Consider the following 20856-nt stretch of genomic DNA (forward strand, 5'->3'; position numbering starts at 1 on the left):
AGTGCCACCTGTCCAGCCTCAATGTAGCTGTCCTGGGTGTCACATGGAGCAGCTACAACATTCATACTTTCCTCCATCTTCTCATCTTCCTCCTGTACTACTTCACCACCATCCTCACTATCTTCGCCGCCACTACTCTCCCCATCATCCACCTCCACCTTACCTGGGGATTTCATGGCGGCAAACCGATCGCTGTTGATCAGCTTCTCCTTGAAGAGACCACTCCCCTCCAGTATCTCCGCTCTCCTCGCCTCCAGCTTCACAATCTCGCCTCTCAGCGATGTTATCCTCTTCTTCAGTTCTGGCTTGCTCCTTCTGGATCCGGCACTCATCAGACTCTGGGTCGCACGCAGATCCTCTCTGGCCATCCTCAGCTCCTTGCCGCGCTGCTCGTACTCCGCAAACCTTGCGGCCATGCGGGAGCAGTATGTGGAACTGGACTCGCCGGGCCCACTCTCCGACCACATCTCCACACTGCTTTTCCGTGCCTTTCTTCCACCAGTGGATCTCTGGCTGGCACCCGTAGCCTGGGTAGCAGAGCCTGCATTGCTGCAGACTCTGCCCGATCTTCTCCCGGCCGGAACAATGGCTGTCGAAGTTTTCACTCCACTTCCCGCCAGCCTGGAACGGGGAGTGGAGCCACGAGGCTCCATTGCAGGAGGTTTTTCCCCAGGAATCTGCCACAAACCTGGGGAAGGCTTGTTGGAAATGTCTGCTTGGCTGGAAGTCTCAGGAGACATACCCGCACACACCCTGCTGGGAGCTGTAATCACTGTCTATGTAGAGGACAGGAGCTTCTTCAGGGTCCTGTACAGTACACACAGTATCCCCAAAAAATTTCACATATAGCTGCCCCCACCTGGAGCAGCTAACCCTGGCACAGGTAAAGAGAAGTACAGAACATGTAATACCTCCCTGTACTGTAGGGGGCGCTACCAGACAGGAATTCAGTGCATACTGTTAGGATTCGGCTAGCTGGATGTGGATCCTCTGTGTCAGCGAGGGATTGGCGTGGACCGTGTCGGTGGACCGGTTCTAGGGATGCTACTGGTTTTCACCAGAGCCCGCCGCAAAGCGGGATGGTCTTGCTGCGGCGGTAGCAACCAGGTCGTATCCACCGGCAACGGCTCAACCTCGCTGACTGCTGAGAAGGCGTGGGACAGAAGGACTAGGCAGAGGCAAGGTCAGACGTAGCAGAAGGTCGGGGCAGACGGCAAGGTTCGTAGTCAAAGAGGATAGCAGGAGATCTGGAACACAGGCTTTGGACAACGCTAAACGCTTTCACTGGCACAAGGCAACAAGATCTGGCAAGGAAGTGAGGTAATATGGACAGGGATCAGGTGGAAGCTAATTAGGCTGATTGGGCCAGGCACCAATCACTGGTGCACTGGCCCTTTAAATCTTAGAGAGCTGGCGCGCGCGCGCCCTAAGGAGCGGAGCCGCGCGCGCCAGGACGTGACAGCCGGGGACCGGGACAGGTGAGTGACTTGGGATGCGATTCGCGAGCGGGCGCGTCCCGCTATGCGAATCGCATCCCCGCCGGCAATGTCAGTGCAGCGCTCCCGGTCAGCGGGTCTGACCGGGGCGCTACAGAGAGAGGAACGCCGCGAATGCTCTGGGGAGGAGCAGGGACCCGGAGCGCTCGGCGTAACAGTACCCCCCCCCCCCTTAGGTCTCCCCCTCTTTTTGTCGGGATGTTTCTTCATCCGGGATGAGACCTGTATGAGGGGTTTTTGAGTCTCTTTCCAGATGGTGGAGAAGTCCCGGGAAACCTCATCAACAGCGGGCAAACCAGAAGGCGTGGGAGTGGGGAGGGGGGGAAGAGGGTGAAGCTGGGCACGGGGCAAAGTGTTACCAGGACCGGGGCTATGAGGAGGAGACACAGCATAGTCCTGATAGGCCTTTGGGAGACCAGGTAAAGGAGAAGACACTGAGGTTAGACTGACTGGACTGGGAGCAGACGTGAGGCATTTTTTATGGCAAGAAGCACCCCAGCTCTTGATCTCCCCGGTGGTCCAATCAAGGGTAGGAGAGTGGCGTTGGAGCCATGGCAGACCAAGGAGGACTTCAGAGGTGCAGTTGGGCAAAACAAAAAGTTAAATTTTTTCGTGATGCCGTCCAATACTCATGAGCAGGGGTTCTGTGCGGTAACGCACAGTGCAGTCCAATTTCACTCCGTTGACCGAGGAAATGTAGAGCGGCTTGACGAGACGGGTCACCGGGATGCAGAACTTATTCACCAAAGAGGCCAGAATAAAATTTCCAGAAGAACCAGAATCCAAGAAGGCCGCGGCTGAGAAGGAGGAGTTGGCAGAAGGAGAAATCCGCACGGGCACAGTGAGACGTGGAGAAGCAGACTTCATACCAAGAGACGCCACACCCACATGAGCTGGGTGCGTGCGTGCGTTTCCCAGACGTGGATGGCGAATAGGGCAATCCACCAAGAAGTGTTCGGTACTAGCCCAGTACAGACATAAATTGTTATCCCTACGGCGAGTCCTCTCTTCATGGGTCAGGCGAGACCGATCCACTTGCATAGCCTCCTCGGCGGGAGGCACAGGGGTAGATTGCAAAGGATACTGTGACAGAGGTGCACAGAGATCAAGGTCTTTTTCCTGGCGGAGCTCCTGGTGTCTCTCAGAAAAACGCATGTCAATGCGGGTGGCCAAATGGATAAGTTCTTGCAGGTTGGCGGGAATCTCTCGTGCGGCCAGCACATCCTTGATGTTACTGGATAGGCCTTTTTTAAAGGTCGCGCAGAGAGCCTCGTTATTCCAAAATAATTCGGAAGCGAGAGTACGAAATTGGATTGCGTACTCGCCTACTGAAGAATTACCCTGGACCAGGTTCAGCAGGGCAGTCTCGGCAGAAGAAGCTCGGGCTGGTTCCTCGAAGACACTACGGACTTCAGCGAAGAAGGACTGGACAGTGGCTGTGGCAGGATCATTGCGGTCCCAGAGCGGTGTGGCCCAAGACAAAGCCTTTCCAGACAGAAGACTCACTACGAACGCCACCTTAGACCGTTCTGTAGGAAATTGGTCCGACAACATCTCCATATGTAGGGAACATTGAGACAAGAAGCCACGGCAGAGTCGGGAGTCCCCATCAAATTTGTCCGGCAGGGACAAGCGGAGGCTAGGAGCGCCCACTCGCTGCGGAGGAGGTGCAGGAGCTGGCGGAGGAGATGGTTGCTGCTGTAGCAGTGGCAGAAGTTGCTGTAACGTGGAGGTCAACTGCGACAGCTGCTGTCCTTGTTGGGCAATTTGCTGCGATTGCTGGGCGACCACCGTGGGTAGGTCAGCGAGACTTGGCAGCGGCACCTCAGCGGGATCTATGGCCGGATCTACTGTTAGGATTCAGCTAGCTGGATGTGGATCCTCTGTGTCAGCGAGGGATTGGCGTGGACCGTGTCGGTGGACCGGTTCTAGGGATGCTACTGATTTTCACCAGAGCCCGCCGCAAAGCGGGATGGTCTTGCGGCGGTAGCAACCAGGTTGTATCCACCGGCAATGGCTCAACCTCCCTGACTGCTGAGAAGACGGGGGACAGAAGGACTAGGCAGAGGCAAGGTCAGACGTAGCAGAAGGTCGGGGCAGGCGGCAAGGTTCGTAGTCAAAGAGGATAGCAGGAGATCTGGAACACAGGCTTTGGACAACACTAAACGCTTTCACTGGCACAAGGCAACAAGATCTGGCAAGGAAGTGCAGGGGAAGTGAGGTAATATGGACAGGGATCAGGTGAAAGCTAATTAGGCTGACTGGGCCAGGCACCAATCACTGGTGCACTGGCCCTTTAAATCTTAGAGAGCTGGCGCACGCGCGCCCTAAGGAGCAGAGCCGGGGACCGGGACAGGTGAGTAACTTGGGATGCGATTCGCGAGCGGACGCGTCCCGGTATGCGAATCGCATCCCCACCAGCAATGTCAGTGCAGCACTCCCGGTCAGCGGGTCTGACCTGGGCGCTGCAGAGAGAGGAACGCCGCGAGCGCTCCGGGGAGGAGCAGGGACCCGGAGCGCTCGGTGTAACACATACACTTCAGTAATAAAGGGGTTTTACCAGTGAATGCCCATTCTGATTGGTCGGTTCTTCCAGCCATTGACACGTTTCACAGATCTGGACTGTCTGTACATTGTATGTTGTGTCTGGTTTCAAGTTACAATGGTCCAGAAAAGACCATTGCATGATGAAACTATTGTATGTTCAGGCAACTGTATAGTCTATCTGCAGCTGCTAAAACGGGTAAATCCGCCACGTTTAGGAGGCACCTGCACTGCTTTCCCTACATTAGGTCTTGCACAGGTCATGCCGGCCGGTGTTTACCTGGTGACCACTGTGGTATATCCTGGGGCTAACCAGTGATCATTCATCAGTGATATTATAGTCATTTTCGAGTTGTGGGTGACTCCATGAGTCTCCGGGGCCATCATTGGGCACAGAACCTTTGGTAGACAGATTTTATCCTTGTTGTTTTTATACAGACCGGTATCATTCAGGGCAGCTCGTTGCTTTATCCACTTGCCCTCCTCGCTGCCTCTGGAGACCTTTAAGATGGTTGCGTCAACCACATCAGGTCCATTGTGCTTTTCTTACCTGTAATAGAGGAACAGACTTGTCCTGGGCCCTCGGCATATTAAAAGTTTCTAAACCCCTTAAGGACGCAGGGTGTACATGTATGCTTTGTGCCCGCTCCCCTGCTATTACGCGGGGTCACAAGCTGGCTGGGAACCATGTCTAATGCCGGACATCATCGATCGCGGTGATTCCCGTTATTAACCCATTAGATGCCGCAATCAAAGTTGATTGCGGCGTCTAAAATAAAAGAAAAGCTTTCTTGGCAGCTCAGTGGAGCTGATCCGGACCACCGCGGTGTAACAATTAGCTGAGAGGATGGCGGGAGGGCCCTTACCTGCCTCCTTGCCGTCCAGTCTCTTCCTTGCTGCTCCAGTCAGCCTCAGCGCAGATAACACTGATCAATGCTATGCTATGGCACAGAACAGTGTATACAATCAGAGGATTGCATGTTATAGTCCCCGACAGGGACTAAAAAATGGTGTAAGAAAACAAGTTAATAAATGTGAATTAACCCATTCCATGCTAAAAGTTTGAATCACCCCCCTTTTCCAATTTAACCCCTTAATGACGCATGACTTATATATTTACGTTCTGTGCTGGCTCCTGTTATGTGAAGCGTGCTCAGGGGCTGAGCGCGCTTCATACCCGGTGGGTCCCGGTTGCTATCTACAACCAGGACCTGCGGACATTGCTGATCGGGCTTATATCCGGTATGAACCCTTTAGACGCCGCAATCAAAGTTGATCGCGGCCTCTAAAACAGGAGAAACAGTTGCCAGTTAGCTCAGTCAGCTGTTCGGGACCGCCGCGGTGAAATCGCGGTGTCCTGAACAGCTGAGAGGACAGCGTGAGGCTTCTTACCTTACTTCCCGCCACCCGATTGTCGCTCTGCTGCTCCATGCCTGAGATCAAAACTAGAGGAGCAGAGCACCGATAACACTGATCAATGCTATGCTATGGCACAGAACAGCGTATGCAATCCAATAATTGCATGTAATAGACAAAAAAAGTGTGAAAAAAATAAGTTAATAAATGTGATTTAGCGCATAAAACAAGCCTCATATAGGCCTGTAGGTGGAAAACTGAAAGCGTTATGATTTTTAGAAGGTGAGGAAAAAAACGAAAGTGCAAAAATGGAAAAAAAAAGTCCTCAAGGGGTTAAACGGTTTTGTCAGTAAGATCCTATCCTCTTTCTGCTCAGCATCTGCCACCTCGGTTGGCAGCATCAGCGCCTCCATCATCTCCTTAGACGAGAATAAAAGGTGCGCTCCTGGTGTAGTAACGTTCCGGTAAACCCTAGCAGGTAGGTGGTAGAAGGCATACCGGAAGATGTTGTGCTGAGGACACAACACCAGCACTGGCACGTAGACTCCTAATTGGAATCCAAGATGGCCGTCAGCAGCCGCGGCATCCTCTCCAGGTCTGGCAGGATCCTCGGTGGGATGAATGTACTTGAAGAGGATCACACACGATCCACAGCGGTAAAATGGAGGATACTCGCTGGTGCTAGTACTGAGACTAGTTATGGAAGAAGAATCTGACCATAGATCCTAATAACAGAACGGTGTTGTTTATTCCATACAAGTGACATTAAAGGGGTGCTCCACTGCCCCAGCGTTCGGAGCATTTTGTTCTGAACTCTAAGTGTGGGGGTCGTGACATCACACCACGCCCCCTCAATGCAAGTCTATGAGGGGGCGTGGTGTGACATCATAAGGGGCGTGGCCATAACATCACAACCCCTGCAGCCCGCACTCAGCGTTCTAAACGAATGACAGGTGCTGCACAGAGATCACGGGGGTCCCAGCTGCGGGATCAGACATCTCATTCCCCTATTCTTTGGATAAAGGATAAGATGTCTAGGGGTGGAGTACCCCTTTAAGTTTCTAACCCGAACCGGGTTCTTCATCAGGTAAATAGATATAGGAGTACTCACAGTTACAACCTTATTATAAGCGGTGAACGAATCCCTATTGGGTCACTAGAGTCACCTGACCGGAGGTGAAATGTATATAAAATCTATAGAATTGATATCCTCCTAAAAATGCAAATATAAACAATATATATCAAAAATCTTTACATTATGTCAGAAGGATTTACAAGATATGAGAAATAGCCAAAAAATGGAGACGGATGCCTCTGGAAACAGCTGGAGGCACCCCACGTTCATTTACAAAGGGTAATGTGGACTTATAACTATAATCTAGACATAAGGGGTTTTACAATATGGTCACAGAATATAAAATCCATATATTATACGGCCCATTATGAGCCATAAATGTGTATAAAATGTCACGGTGCGACACCTAATGGAGGAACACGCCAGTCTTACATCCAAATGGAGAAGGTAAGTTTTATGGCCTCGCATGGTGGACGATCAATACCATTGAAGGCATTAATGCTTTCACAATATAACGTGATGTTGACCGCCTTGTTTATACAGTTACAAATATATACAAAAAATATTTTAAAAGTATAAACAAAAATGAATAGTATATTTATAAACAGGTAAAGTGTATAGGCAGCTCCCTGCAGGTAAGTCCCCTCCACAGCACGGCAGGTGTATGGCGGCACCAAAGTCCATATGAGAAGGAAAAATAACCATCATGGACAATGCAGAGTCCTGTTTATTGGAGAAAAGTCACAAGACACAAGAAGGTGAACACCATGACGCGTTTCAGGTGTCGCCACCCTTAGTCATACAACGTTTACACTGAATTTCTCCAGTTAGATAGGTGAGAACATTAACCCCTTAAGGACTGAGCCCTTTTTCACCTTAAGGACTGAGCCCTTTTTTGTAATTCTGACCACTGTCACTTTAAGCATTAATAACTCTAAGATGCTTTTACCGATTATTCTAAATTCTACAATTTTCTAAATTTTCATGAAAATTGCAAAATCTGAAGTGACAGATGTTACAGAACTACAACTCCCAGCATGCCTGGGTAGTCTTGGCATGCTGAGAGTTGTAGTTTGGAAACATCTGGAGGGCTACCATTTGGGCACCAATGTAATAGTGGTCTCCAAACTGTGACCCTCCAGATGTTGCAAAACTACAAAACCCAGCATGCCCAGACAGCCTTTGGCTGTCTGGGCATGCTGGGAGTAGCAGTTTGGCAACCACTAGAAGCGCATCAGTAAAGATCGCTTTACTGACCCCTTCCTACCCCCCCTCCCACCGTCGCCTCCCTACCTGCGCCGCTGATCTCCGCTGTCTCCAGCGATGATCTGCGGTCCCCACGGCATCTTCTCTCCAGGTACCGGCCGCCATCTTCTCCCCCCGTTCTGCCCGACATCGAGGGGTGGGCAGAGCGGGGGGTTTCCATGGCAACCCCCTGTTGTGCGCTGTCATTGGTCAGAATTCATTTCTGACTACTAATGGCAGGGGATAGGAGGAGGTTGCACCACTGCAACCTCGCTCCTATCCCTCAGGATGATTGGAGCTGTCACTGACCGCTCCGATCATCCCTATTTTCTGGGCGATCGGGTCACCAGAGATCCGATCAGCCCGGAATAGCAGAAAATCGCATGTCTGACTTAACATGTGATTTCCTGCGATCACCGACATGGGGAGGTCTCAGGACCCCCCTCGGCGATGTGCCGGGATACCTGCTGAATTATTTCAGCAGGCATCCCGGTCCCCGACTGGCTAGAGGCGGGGGCTGGAATTCCCATGGGTATATCCATCCTTAAGAGGTTAAAGGGGTACTCCGGTGGCAAATGTGTTTTTTCAGTTTCTACTTACCCTTGCAGGTGAGTTTTCTTCTTATCTCTGGTCTTGTGCTCGCTCTTTGTTTGTCTTTCTTTTCTTTGCACAAGTGTGTCCATGTAGTGCAGCATCTATTTCCGTTTTGCCTTTGTTTTAGAAACTACAGCTCCCAGCATGCCTTGTAGCCAGTCTCCTCTTTCAGTGCCCAGCCCTGTTTGTGGCCGGCTTTATTTTTTTTCCCTTTAGCCCTTTCCCTGCCCTGTTCATTAGTATACTCATCCCACCCTCACTGTCAGCTTCTCACCCCACAGTCCCCACATCAGGGAATTAATGAATTGTCAGTGGGGGGGACTGATCATATGTGACCCGCGGGCGCTGCTCTGCTTCTACCCCCCCCCCCTCAAAAAAAAAAGCAATGTCCCCGCATCAGGGAAAGTGTTAACTGTGAGCCGCAGCCTGCACATTCTTCCCATGTTAGGGAATGAATTGTCATCCGCAGTGCGCTGTCCCCACATCAGTGAACTAATCATCTGTGACCCGCGGGCGCTGCTTCCTGCCCTTCCCCCTCCCCCCAAGTGATGTCCCCGCAAGGGTTAAAGGACATCTGTACTGATGAATTTTACATATTCCTGTGCACGGGCTGCAAAAATAAACAAAATAAACTTTGAATCACCATCCTACGTTCCCTCGTTGCTACGGTAACGGCCTCACAGTCCCCTGCTGCGATCCTCACACTGCTTCCTCGGGAGGGGAATGTCACAGAGCCGTCAGCGTATCACCGGCCGCAGCGATGTCCCGCCTCGGCCAGTGATAGGCTTAGCGCACTGTCATGTAAGGATTCGGCTGGCAGGAAGCAGCATGAGGATCGCAGCAGAGGACCGTGAGGTTGTTACTGTAGCAATGGGGGAACGTAGGAAGGCGAGTCAAACTTTATTTTGTTTATTTTTGCAGCCTGGGTACAGGTATATGTAAAATTCATCAGTACAGATGTCCTTTAACTGTGAGATGCAGCAGTGCTGTACATTCTCCCCACGTCGGGGAATGAATTGTGAGCGCGGGCGCAGGGCTTCTGATCAGCTTCTGTTCTCCGATCAGAAGCCCTGCGCCCGCGCTCAGAAAACATTAATTTACCGACGTGGGGAGAATGTACAGCACTGCTGCGGCTCACAGTTAGCACTCGCGGGGACATCACTTTGGGGGGGGGGGGAGCGGGGCAGGAAGCAGAGCATCGCAGCGTCACATATGATTAGTTCCCTAATGTGGGGACAGCGCGCTGCGGATGACAATTCATTCCCTGATGTGGGGACTGCGGGGTGAGAAGCTAATAGTGCGCCCGCAGGGGGGATCATGAGAGTGCTGCGGCTGACATGTTACTAATTCCCCGCCATGGGGACAGTGCGCCTGCGGGAGGAATCATGATAAGCGATTCCCCTGATTCCCCCGCGGGCGCATGGTCCTCATGGCAGGGAAGGGGGAGGAGACATCCATCCTCCCGCAACAATTCAATTAGTATTCATTACAGGGGTGTGGAAAAGGGGCAAAACCATTGCAGGAGAAAAAAAAAACAGCAACGCCTGCAGCGCTGACGTCTTGTCCACAACAGTGAACAAACATGGCCGCAGGTGTGGATGACCAGAAAAACTACTTAACTTCCGTCATAGAAAAGAGGTCAGTAAAAAACATACGTGCTGTGGACAGATGTATAACATGTGATTTACAAAAGTGCTAAACTCACTACAAGCATGCTAGATAACCATAAAACTGTGATACCGGAGTACCCCTTTAATGGAGAACATGACCTATGGATGGAAATGTGAGAGAATGTCTTATCCAGCCATGTTGTTCAGGTGCCATGAGCTTTAAAGGGGTACTCCGCTGCCCCAGCATTCAGAAGATTTTGTTCCAACCGCTTGGAGCGGGTGTTGGGCGTCGTGTCGTCACCTCACGACCCCTCAATGCAAGTCTATGGTAGTACGGCCGCCACACCTCCCTCCCATACATGACATCACGACCCCCGCCGCCCACACCCAGTGTTCAAAACTAATGTCAGGTGTCGCTCAGAAATCACGGATAACACCTATAGGATCAGAATGTCCTAGAAGCCAGAAGATAGAAGTGATTTTATATGTCTAATCTGCTCATGTCCTGTTACCTTGTAGCCATATATGAGACTCTTTTCCTCCCATGTAAAATTATAGAGATGACATCGCTGGATCGGTGACTACGTTATAAAAGAAAAACTTTATTTTTTTCCCCCAATGTCTCTTTTATTGTTAACAAAAGATAAAAAAAAGAACAAATCATCGTTACACCACAATAATATCCATATTGCCCCAATAATACATAAATTACAAACACAAAATCTTTAGAAAAAAAAAAGAAAGATAGAAATAGATAAACCTGACGTCTAGCATAAAACTTATTTATAATAATAATAATAATCAATTATTTAACCCCTTAAGGACCAGGTCCTTTTTCATTTGTGCACTTCTTACCTTCTAAAAATCATAAAGCTTTCAATTTTGCACCTACAGACTTATATGAGGGCTTGTTTTTTGTGCCACCATTTTTGATCGCTTTTTTTATACATTTTAGGGTATACAAAATGACCAAAAATTACACAATTCTGGACTTTGAATTTATTTTTTTTGCGTATACACCATTGACCGCGTGGTTTAATTAACATAATATTGTTTATAGTTCAGGCATTTACGCATGCGGTTATTTATATTGATATTTTATTTTTTATGGGAACGGGGTGATTCCAACTTTTATTAGGGAAGGGGTTAAATCACTTAACTTTTTTTTATTATATTTTTTACTATTTTTGCACCATTATATAGTGCCCATAGGGGACTATTACTGTACATGCAATCTACTGATTGCACACACTGTTCAATGCTATGCCGATCGGATGGAGATGGAGGCAGGTAGGCACCCTCTCCCGTCCATTCCGCTGTTCAGGAGCTGCCAGGAACGGTTTAGTTCATTGCCGTGTCTAAGGGGTTAATGCCGGGCATAACTGCGATTGGTTATGTCCGGCATTAGCCACGGGACCGCCCGGCTATGCCGCGGAGTCAGCCCGTGACCACGCATTATAGCATCGGAGCGGGAAAAGAGCATACAGATACACCCTTGGTCCTTAAGAGGTTAATTAAAAGGTTCTAAAAGTAATCTAAAGAGAACAAGTCTCCAGGGAATTGCTCAAGAAATTTTGCCATGAAACAGGTTCCTCAATTTTGAATAACTGGGAACTTTTTTTGCACCGCTGTGAAATGGTTGGAGGGGATAGAAGATCTCTAGTATATCGGAATAAGCCGTCTAGCCACCAATAGTAGGCGTGTGATTAAAGGGGTACTCCAATGTTCTGTAAATTTTGTCCAGAACGCTTGGAGCTGGAGGCTGTGATCATGACTTCACAGACACGCCCCCCCCCTCCCCCTGTGACATCGCACTGAGAAGATTCTGGAATACCATGTGACAAAAGGAGAGGAGGAGTCCCATACCCCCGACAATATAACTTATATAAACTCTCCTGTATACGAATACAGGGGGAGGAGCCACGTGAGCGCTAGAGATAAATCCGCACTGTTCTTCAGAGAGTTGGATATTCAGCTCCTCTTCTCATATAAGACGCATTTTGGTTACTATTAGGAGCAGAAGAAATCAGATAAGAATAAAGCTTAGATATTATTATTATTTAGGAAATAAATACAATCTCTCTAACCAATTTCAGGGACGTATGTTAGTATAACGCTTAAAACATTGGAGAGTAAAGATAAATTTACTTATAAAACCCCAGAAAGCCTGAGATTCCTCTATGGCCAAAGTCTTAGTAGAAGAATATAAATCTCGTAACGTAAAAGAATGTAAACGTTCCCACAAAGGGGAAGAGGGAAAATGTGTTTAGTAATAACCATAGGGAGTAAAGAAAGTGGGGTTAGGGGGGAAGGGAAATCAGAATCAGTCGTAGAGCAGTCTCGTAATACCGACAAAGTTATATATAAAAGAGGAAAGAACTAGAGAGGCCAAGGAGGAGTGCGGGGGCCACAAAATGGGCCCTATAGAAGGAGGGACTGAGGAGAATTCCATATCCACATGAGGAGGAATATAAAGGGGAGGATGAGAAAAAGAAGAGCGAACGAGCTCTAATAATCCAGACGAAGGAAAAGCTTTATAATAAGTGTGTAAATCCGGAAACACAAAACCGCCGTCTAATGTCTTCAGGGTGAGCGTCTATACGGGACACGTGGTCTCTTCTGAATCATAACAAAATTACTAAATAACCATCGGATAGAAGAAAAATAACAATTCCGTACTATGATAGGGACGGACTGTAAAAATATAAAATATTATTGGTAAATATAAGATTTAAGAACCTTTTTCCTTCCAATCCACGACATATATGGGAATTTACGAGCGTGTAACTGGGTCTTCAATCCGTGTAATAATGGCGCAAAGTGTGAAGTAAAGAGATCTTGTACCAGATGTGATCAGATCTCTAGGGATTTTATACCCCGGGGAGGACAAAGGAAAGGAAAAGAATTAAGTATTTCTCACAGGAAAGGATTGCAGTAACACATGTTTTTCTATACACATGTTTATTCCCTTTGTGTGTATTGGAACTAAACCAAAAAAAGGAAGAAAAAAAGCAAATTGGACATAATGTCACAACAAACTCCAAAAATGGTCTGGACAAAATTATTGGCACCAAATTGTGGAAAACAAGATTGTTTCAAGCATGTGATGCTCCTTTAAACTCACCTGGGGCAAGTAACAGGTGTGAGCAATATAAAAATCACACCTGAAAGCAGATAAAAAGGAGAGAAGTTCACTTAGTCTTTGCATTGTGTGTCTGTGTGTGCCACACTAAGCATGGAGAACAGAAAGAGGCGATGAGAACTGTCTGAGGACTTGAGAACCAAAATTTTGGAAAACTCTAAACAATCTCAAGGTTACAAGTCCATCTCCAGAGATCTAGATTTGCCTTAGACCACAGTGCGCAACATTTTCAAGAAGTTTACAACCCATGGCACTGTAGCTAATCCCCCTGGGTGTGGACAGAAGAGAAAAATTGATTAAAAGGTGTCCATGCAGGATAGTCCGAATGATGGATAAGCAGCCCCAAACAAGTTCCAAAGATATTCAAGCTGTCCTGCAGGCTCAGGGAGCATCAGTGTCAGCGCAAACTATCCGTCAACATTTAAAGGAAATGAAACGCTATGAAGGAGACCCAGGAGGACCCCACTGCTGACACAGAGACATAAAAAAGCAAGACTACATTTTGCCAAAATCAACTTGAGTAACCAAAATCCTTCTGAGAAAACGTCTTGTGGACCGATGAGACCAATATAGAGCTTTTTGGTAAAGCAAATCATTCTACTGTTTACCAAAAACGTAATGAGGCCTACAAAGAAAAGGACACAGTACCTACAGTGAGATATGGTGCAGGTCAATGATGTTTTAGGTTGTTTTGCTGCCTCTGGCACTGGGGGCCTTGAATGTGCACAAGACATCATGAAATCTGAGGATTACCAACGGATTTTGGGTCATACTGTACAGCCCAGTGTCAGAAAGCTGTGTTTGCGTCTGAGATCTTGGGTCTTCCAGCAGGACAATGACCCCAAACATATGTCCCAGAAATGGATGACAACAAAGCTCTGGAGAGTTCTGAAGTGTCAGCAATGAGTCCAGATCTAAATCCCATTGAACCCCTGTGGAGAGATTTTAAAATAGCTGTTGGGAAAAGGCGCCTTCCAATAAGAGACCTGGAGCAGTTTGTAAAGGAATAGTCCAACATTCCGGTTGAGAGGTGTAAGAAGCTTATTGATGGTTATAGGAAGCCACTGATTTCAGTTGTTTTTTCCAAAGGGTTTGCAACCAAATATTAAGTTAAGGGTGCCAATAATTTTGTCCAGACCATTTTTGGAGCTTTTTTTCTCCCTTTTTTGGTTTAGTTCCAATACACACAAAGGGAATAAACATGTGAATAGTAAAACACATGTTACTGCAGTCCTTTTCTGTGAGAAATACTTCATTTTCTAGAAAAATGTCAGGGGTGCCAACATTAACAGCCATGACTTTATATTATATAAATATATATATGTATGTATTACTGTCATCTGTCCTATGTACATGATTAATATATATAGATGCGTTTTTTGCATCATTTATTGCTCTGAATTGACTTCTCCCCTGTGTGAGTTCTTTGATGTTTAACAAGACTTGATTTATCAATAAAACATTTCCCACATTCTGCACATGAAAAGGGCTCCCCCCCTGTGTGAGTTTTTTGATGTTTAACAAGATCTGATTTCTGAGCAAAACATTTCCCACATTCTGAACATGGAAATGGCTTCTCCCCTGTGTGAGTTCTTTGATGCACAACAAGATGTGATTTGAAAATAAAACATTTCCCACATTCTGAGCATGAAAACGGCTTCTCCCCTGTGTGAGTTCTTTTATGTAAAACAAGAACTGATTTCTCAGTAAAACATTTCCCACATTCTGAACATGAAAATGGCTTCTCTCCTGTGTGAGTTCTTTCATGTTTAGCAAGATTTGATTTCTGAGTAAAACATTTCCACATTCTGAACATGAAAACGGCTTCTCTCCTGTGTGAGTTCTTTGATGTACAACAAGATCTGATTTAAAAGTAAAACATTTCCCACATTCTGAACAGAGAATAGCTTTTCTCTTTGCGCTCTTTTATGTTTAAGAACTCTTCTATGGCCTTTTTTTTCTTAACATCCAGTGATGACTGAGAAGACAGGACCTGTATATAAGGATGAGATGACAGATCTTGGCTGTGAAGGGCTGAGGGTGTATCTGGGATAATGGAATGTTCTTCATATGTATCTTGTGTGATATCATCATCTGCTTTATAATCTGAAGATATAAGATTCTCCTCTGATCTCCTGGTACAAGAATCTGCAGAGAATAACACAGATTTTATTTTAACCCCTTAACAACTCAGGAAATGTCAGCTTTCCTCTAAGAGCCAAAACTCTTTATTTTGCCATAACATTTTTTGCAGTGCCGATCCTTCATTCACTGTGCGGTAAAATTATTTTTCAGGTGAATACGATCACAAAGATACTCAATTTGCATAGTTTTTGTTATGCTGTTACCCCCACATTAGGTAGGCAGTATAGTTCCCCCACATTAGGTTGGCAGTATAGTTCCCCCACATTAGGTTGTAGTTCCCCCACATTAGGTTGCCAGTATAGTTCCCCCACATTAGGTTGGCAGTATAGATCCCCCTCATTAGGTTGTAGTTCCCCCACATTAGGTTGGCAGTATAGTCCCCCCCCCCCCCACATTAGGTTGGCAGTAAAATTCCCCCACATTAGGTTGTAGTTCCCCCACATTAGCTTGGCAGTATAGTTCCCCCCCCCCCCACATTAGGTTGTAGTTCCCCCACATTAGATTGGCAGTATGTTCCCCCACATTAGGTTGGCAGTATAGTTCTCTCCACATTAGGTAAGCAGTATAGTTCCCCCACATTAGGTTGGCAGTATGTTCCCCCACATTAGGTTGTAGTTCCCCCACATTAGGTTGTAGTTCCCCCCACATTAGGTTGTAGTTCCCCCCACATTAGGTGTGCACTATAGTTCTACCACATTAGGTTGGCAGTATAGTTCCCCCCACATCAGGTAGACAGTATAGTTCCCCCACATTAGGTTGGCAGTATAGTTACCCGCACATTAGGTGTGCAGTATAGTTCCCCCCCATTAGGTTGGCAGTATAGTTCCCCCCACATTAGGTCCCCCCTCTCCCCCTGCTTTTTCTATTTTTCATATTTCCTTACCTGGCCGCGCTCGGCAGGCTCAGGTAATGCGGCGGTTCTTGTGGGCTGTGTGGATAATATGACGAGTGACGTCTCCTTCCGGCTCCTCTGCGCGGCGTCAGGGACGTCACTCATCATTTCCTGCAGCCGCGGCAGGACTGCTAAAATTAAGCAGCCGACGCTGCAGGGAATGATGAGTGACGTCCCTGACGCCGCGCAGAGGAGCCGGAAGGAGACGTCACTGGTCACTGTTTTAAAATGGCTGCGGCCGGGCTGCAGCGGGCTGCTGATACGCTACTGAGCAGGGGGTCCCCTGGGGGATGGGGGCCCTAGGCAATTGCCTGGTTTGCCCCGCCCTAACGCCGGCCCTGGTTGGGTCAGCTGCAGAGCCATAGGCTGTATCAGAGCATGCTGGGTGATGTAGTTAAAAACTTCAACTCCCAGCATTCCTTGACACAGCCTCTGGCTACAACTACTACAACTCCCAGCATGTTGTACCATGACCTATACTACTATATAGTGCAACATGCTGGGAGTTGTAGTTTTGCAACAGGCAGAGAGCCTTAGGTTTCGGATCACTGATTTATAGCATAAAAAGTGGTAAATAAAAATATTTTAAAAAATTCGATATGAAAAAGCCCCTAATAAAAGTTTCATTATACCCCCCCCCTTCCTTTTCCCATTTTTGGAATAAAATAATGTAAACAAAAATAAACAAACATATTTGGTGTAAATATCTGAACTATTATAATATAATGTTGTTAATTAAACCGCACAGTGAACGGTGCAAATGTAAAAAAAATAGCAGAAAAAAAAGCAAAACAAAAGAACAATCTATACAAAAACTACAGATCACGGTGCAAATAAAAACGATCCCTCGTACAGGAAAATAAAGTGTAATGGGGGGGGGAGAACGACTTCAGGGGGGGGGGGAGAACGACTTCAGGAAGACGCCCCCTGTGATTCACTACATGTAACTGCACTGTAATCACTTATATGGTCTGCAGCGCCTGTGTAGATCCGGGGGCACTGTATGGGGGGATATTAGTCTGTGTACAGGGGTTTTATTCAGTATCAGTATGGCAGTATTATCCCGTCACTATATGGTGGTAATGGTGGTGGTCATGATGTGGTGCAATTATTTATCCTTTTTATTCCTTTATCACCACAAAATCCTGATGTCCCGATCAGCTGAGAGGACGGTGGGAGGGCCCTTACCTGCCTCCTCACCGTCTGATCAGTGTTCTATTACTCCAAGACTGAAGCAGCAGAGCACTGATAACAATGATCAATGTTATGGCATAGCACTGATCAGTATATACAATCAGAAGATTACAGGTAATAGACCCCTATGGGGGCTAAAGAAAAAAGTGTAAAAAAAATTAAATAAAAGTTAATAAATGTGAATAAGCCCCTCCCCTAATAAAAGTTTGAATCACCCACCATTTCCATTTTTTTAAATATATGTAATAATAAAAAAATCCCATGTGGTACCGCCGCGTGCATAAATGTCTGAACTATTAGAATATAAGATTAGCCAAACCGTACGGATCGATGGCGTACACGTGAAAAAATACCAAAGTCCAAAATTGTGCCTTTTTGGTCACTTCATGTACCATAAAAATATGAATGAATTGCGATAAAGTCCCATCAAAACAGAAATAGTACAAATAAAAACTACAGGACCAAGGCGCAAAAAATGACCCTCATACAGACGCGTATACGGAAAAAAATAAAGTTATGGAGCTCAGAAGAGGAGAATTTTAAACATATTAATGTTGGTGCATGTATTTTTTTTAAGTAGTAAAATTAAATAAAACCTAAATAACTTGTGTATCTTTGTAACCGTCTTGACCTACAGAATAAAGATAAGGTGTTATTTTTACCGAAAAGTGCACTGCGTAAAAGCGTAAGCCTTAGAAAGTTGCAAATTGGCGATTTTTTTTATTTCACCCCGCAAACAATTTATTTTGTTTTGCAGCAGATTATGTTATAAAATAATTGATGTCATTACAAAGTACGATTGGTGACACAAAAAACAACAAGCCTCATATGGGTCTGTAGGTGCAAAATTGAACGCATTATGATTTTTAGAAGGTTAGAAGGAAAAAAAAACTAAAGTGCAAAAACAAAAACTTCCTGTGGAGCATACAGCAGCTGATAAGTACTGGAATGATTAAGATTTTATAAAAGAAGTAATTTACAAATCTGTATAATTTTATGGCACCAGATGCAAAAAAGAAAATTCCACCGAGTACCCCTTTAAGGTGAAAATGGGCTTAACCCCTTATGGACTCAGCGTTTTTCTGTTTTTGCACTTTCGTTTTTCTCTCCTCACCTTTTAAAAATCATGACCCTTTCAATTTTGCACCTACAGACCCATATGACACTTGTTTTTTTGCGCCACCAATTGTACTTTGTAATTACATCAATCATTTTACCCAAAAATCTATAGTGAAACCAAGAAAAAAAATATTTGTGGGACAAAATAAAAAAACAAAAAACGCCATTTTGTAATTTTTGGGGGCTTCCGTTTCTGCGCAGTGCCTTTTTCGGTAAAAATGACACCTTCTGTTTATTCTGTAGGTCCACAAGATAATAATGATCCCCTACTTACATAGGTTTGATTTTTTCGTACTTCTGGAAAAAATTATAACTGATCTGATCTGAAGTTTTTATCGGTACTATATTTTCTTTTGATCTGACTTTTTGATCGCTTTTTATACATTTTTTATGGTATATAAAGTCAGGGATGTGGAAATCCTATAGCCCGACGCCCGGGACAAGTAGTTTTGGGCGCCGGGCAGGTGAATTGTTTATAGATTTAGCCCTGTATCGGGCAGGGACAGACAGACTTCCCCCATATTTTTCTTTAATGTCGGTGTGAGGCGCAGGAGCGGATGGAAGTCTCCACCTCACACCAACCTCAGAGTGTATGGAGGGGGCGGCGGCCTCCAGCTGACTGCAGAGACCCCCCTTATCTCCCCTGCCGGAGGATGGACGGAGCTCAGAAGACACAGCAGGGGGAGAGAGAGGATGTAGACAGCTCCGTGCACAGCTCCATCCCCCGCACACAGCTCTATCCCTCCCCCTGATCTGTCTCCACAGGACCTAATCTACCACGGGGCGGTTGCTTGTTTGCACGGGGAAAACACAGAGCAGGGGGGAGGGGAGAGAGGAGAGGACGGAAATGTCACCTCACACCGGCCGGGACTACAGCTCTGATGTCCACTCATGGCGGCTCAGGTGAGGAGACAGAGAATGCAGGCGGCGGCAGGAAGGGTGGTTGTATTGGTGGGGCAAGCTGTGCATAACTAGCTTGCCCCCTGACTGGTGAGCAGTAAGGGGTTAAGAAATATACAGGCAATGTTTTAGCCCCCTCCCCCACCTGTAAAACTTGCCAGTGGCTATAGTGGTATGTCCCATGGGTGGGGGGAAGGAGTGCACCAATCAGGGGTTCAATAGTTTCCCGGGCTTTCAGGGGCCCTCCCCTGGGTATTTATAGCTGTGGTGCCTCCCTTCCCCCCTCAATCTGCCCAGGACCCAGAGTTTTGTCTGCTGGTTGGTATGTTACTGCTCCTTATTTATGGCCCGGATGGAGCAGGAGGGTGAAGGCTGGCATGCTCGCTTGTGGCTGAGCTGGCCTCCCCTCCTGTTGCGCCGGTGTTGGGTTCGGGAGGCTGGCGGACCTCTCCTCAGTCCCGCTCTCCTTTCCCCTGTAATCCCTGTGCGGCCTGTCCCACCCGCTCCTTTTGCCCTCTTCCCTGCCCCGAGCCCTCTCCCCTGCCTGTACCTTGATCCCTCTCCCCAGGCGTGCTCCTTATGAGCATGCTCTGGTTTCCTTCTTGTCCACCCCCTGTTGTCCCCCCCCCCCCCCTGTTGTCCCCTTCCCCTGTTGTCCCCTCCGTCTCTGGAGGGGGCGGCCCCTGGGTGGCTGCTGCTGGCTTAACCTCCCTTTTTTCCTGCGCAAATGGACGTTTATTAACGTCCATTTGCGCGTCCCCAGCTGTAATGCGCGCTCCTAAGGCGAGCGCGCATCATAGCCGTGAGTCCCGGTTGCTATTAGCAACCAGGACTCATGCTATGCCGGACATCGCCGATCGGGCAGATGTCCGGCATTGCGTCTTTAGACGTGGCGATCAAGGTTGATCGCCGCGTCTGAAAGTGACATTGCAAGCATCCCGGCTGCTCAGTCGGGCTGATCGGGACCATCGCGATAAAATCGCGATGTCCCGATCAGCTGGGACGCAGCAGGAGGGTCACTCACCTGCCTCCTGCGCGTCCGCTCGTGATTGATTGCTACAAGCCTGAAAGATTTCAACAGTTAAGTTTAACCCTTTCAATAAAAGTTTGTATGTATATGTGTGTATATATGTATGTATATGTGTGTATATGTATGTATATATATATATATATATATATGTATATATGTGTGTATGTGCACATAAATTAAGTACTGTATATTGTAACAAACACACACATATGTGGTATCGCCACGTGCGTACATGTCCGAAATATAACAATATATCATCAATTGAAGCGCTCCGTCTATGGCGTATGTGCAAAAAAAAAAAGAAAAAAAATTTTTATAAATAAATATATAAAAATTAAAAAAAAATAAAAAATTTAAAAAAAAAAAATAAATAAAATAAAATAGATAATTTAATACATAAAAAAAAAATAAAATTAAAAAAAAAAAATTAAAAATAATTACAAAAATAAGAAATTATTAAATAAATACGATACATAAATAGCTACACATATAAATAATTGAATAAACATATTTC

General features: G+C 46.6%; 1 protein-coding gene and 1 pseudogene across 1 annotated transcript in view; both read right to left on the minus strand.

The window, feature by feature from the left end:
- LOC130298230 (oocyte zinc finger protein XlCOF6-like) overlaps positions 1-20856 on the minus strand; it is a 176234-nt gene that overhangs the window by 35232 nt on the left and 120146 nt on the right. The gene's annotated exons all lie outside the window — the stretch shown is intronic.
- On the minus strand, positions 14304-14922 carry LOC130298243 (gastrula zinc finger protein XlCGF71.1-like; annotated as a pseudogene).

Source organism: Hyla sarda, assembly GCF_029499605.1.
Source record: "Hyla sarda isolate aHylSar1 chromosome 1 unlocalized genomic scaffold, aHylSar1.hap1 SUPER_1_unloc_6, whole genome shotgun sequence".
Classification (NCBI taxonomy): Eukaryota; Metazoa; Chordata; class Amphibia; order Anura; family Hylidae; genus Hyla; species Hyla sarda.